Below are 2,598 nucleotides of genomic sequence, written 5' to 3'. Positions count from 1 at the left end.
TTCTGCATATGTATTCCTAGTGTTTCTCAGTGTTCTAATCTCTCCTTAGAGGAACACAACCAGATTGAATGAGGCCCTAATCTCCAAACACAGTCACATTCTGTGGTACTGGGGATTGGATCTTTAACATATGAAATTTGAATGTGACACAACTAGTCCATAACTCCACCTTAACAATAAAAATGTCGCATTATCATCTCAATAGACATAGAATAAAAAAGTCTGAATTAAACTTCTGGTCCTCATTAAACCTCTCTGAGACACTGGTTGGGGAGCTCAGTTTGTGGGAGCCTAGTCCCAATATGCCAAGGTTACAGATTTGATACAAGGACAGGGCATATACAAGAATACCAATGAATGCCTAAATAAGGGAAACAACAAATAGAGATATCTTTCTCTCTCCCTTACTCCCTTTCTCTAAAATTGATTTAAAAAACACACAACCAAAACACTAAGGATGGCGGCTTCGGGGAGCAGCTGGCCAAGGGGTTTAAGGCAGGAGTGATCGCTTGAGCTGTGAGGCGAGTCTTAAAGAGCTTCCGTCTATGTGAGTGCGACAACTCGCTTAGTCCTGAGAGTGAATACCTGGGGGTCTTCGGTCCATGAGCCTCCTGAGGCATGAGGAGTCTATCTGCGATCCAGGCCGTCACTGCTGCTGTGGAGCTCGGAACCCTCCGCCAGGAGGCGCAGCTGGCCAGCCCCAGGTCCCCGCCTCCGTAATGAGAGCCTGAGCCACTCTCTGTGTTGCAGCTTTGCAGATTCCCATTGGCAATGGAAACTGATCTCAATTCCCAGGACAGAAAGGATCTGGAGAAGTTAATTAAATTTTTTGCCCTCAAGACTGTTCAAGTGATTGTCCAGGCTCAACTTGGTGAGAAGAATTGTACTCATTCATCTTCATCCCCAACGAGTTCAGATTGGTTCAGTTTAGCAATCAAGGACACTCCAGAGGTTACACATAAAGCAAAGAAGGCCTTGGCAGGGCAGCTGCCTGCTGTTGGGAGACCTATGTGTACGGGGATCTCACTCAAGACATCGGAGGGACATTCTATGGAACTAGAAATTTGGTGTCTTGAAATGAATGAAAAGTGTGATAAAGAAATCAAAGTTCCCTACAAGGTGTACAACAGACTGCCCTTGCTGCTGAAGTCTCTTCTGGCTATAACGAGGGTGACAACAGCTTATAGGCTCTCCAGGAAACAGGACATGAATGTGTCATATTCTACAGGATATATTTTGGTGAAGTCCAGCTGAATGGTTTAGGGAAAGGTTTCCAGACAGTTCGTGTTGGGACAGTGGGTACCCCCCTGGGCACCATCACTCTTTCTTGTGCTTATAGAATTAACTTGGCATTCATGACACCAGGCAATTTGAGAGGACCCCACCTATCATGGGGATTATCTCTGATCACATTGTGGACCAGCTCCTCACCTATGTGCCCCTGCAGTTACAAAACGACTGGCAAGGGCATTGGAGGAACATATCTTTCTGTGGAAGATTCTCAAGAGGTGTGCACCACCTTTCTCCACCTCCCCTCCATCCCAGCTAAGGATTCTCTGGAAAGAAGGTGGGGTGCCCCTGCTCCCAACCAGCCTGCCTGTGGTGCCCAAGCTGATCAGGAGAGACTGGCAATCTGCACCCTTTCTGATGGGGCTCACTGTGCTGCCACACTTTCTAGCAGGCAGGATACTGAAAACTATCAAATAGCGGTGAGGGACGGGCCTCTCCCCACAATGTCTTGGAGAACATCTTTGCCTGAAAAGTGGGGGCTTTTGTCAACAAACCCATTAGCCAGGTGGCATTGATGAGTTTGGACATACCTTTTGCTCCCAAGAATTTAGAACTGGAGGAGGCCAACCCCATGGAGAATCCTCCGGATTCCCCAGAAACTGAGTCTCCTCTCCAGCCTGCACTCTGATGGCTCCAGTGGCTGCAGCAGTGGCAATACCCATGGGGACTATTTCATGATCGACTTCAAACCGGATTTTTCTAAAGATGACAGTCTTGCTATGGACTTGGGGGACCTTCTATCCTGAATTTCAGAATCCCCCTCAACTGAACATAGATATCGGGGCACAGTCCATGGCTGAGGGCTTGGACTTGCTACCAGAGAAGCTGGCTGTGCCTGAGAAGACCGTCTGAGAATTTGATCTCTTTCTGGAAACTCTGCAGTAAAAGTTGGTGTCCTGAAGTAGCAGCAGCACCCCCTTTTGGTGGCCCAGGAGACAGAGAGCCTCCCACTCATGAGCTGCTCCCATTCCTCATCCTGCTCCAAGCCAGGTGGAAGGGAGGCTGGTTTCCCCCATGGGGACCCAGAAGTCCCTGCTCTTGCCCCTCCTGGAGACTCCATGGCAGTTGTCAAGCCCAGTTAGAGCATTTGAGAACACTTCCCTCTGGCCTTGAAAATGGTAGGACTCTGTAACACACGGCCCTCTGCAGGGCCTGCTGCTTCCACTGCCCATCAGCATCTGTTCACAAAGGTGCCCTCTCATTCTTCCCACTGCTGGCCCCACTCTTGGTCTGCCCCACAGCTGGCCCCTCGCCTGCCTGCCATTATCACCAACCCTCTGACATTCCAGCTGGTGGCTCAGAGACTGG

The 2,598-nt window shown here is 49.3% G+C and overlaps 1 pseudogene; it reads left to right on the top strand.

Moving 5' to 3' along the window:
- The first annotated feature begins 761 nt into the window (after positions 1-761).
- Positions 762-2,175, top strand: LOC118677466 (annotated as a pseudogene).
- Positions 2,176-2,598: the final 423 nt, after the last annotated feature.

Source organism: Myotis myotis, unplaced genomic scaffold, assembly GCF_014108235.1.
Source record: "Myotis myotis isolate mMyoMyo1 unplaced genomic scaffold, mMyoMyo1.p scaffold_m19_p_2, whole genome shotgun sequence".
NCBI classification, from domain to species: domain Eukaryota; kingdom Metazoa; phylum Chordata; class Mammalia; order Chiroptera; family Vespertilionidae; genus Myotis; species Myotis myotis.
This window is presented reverse-complemented; position numbering and strand designations above follow the sequence as displayed.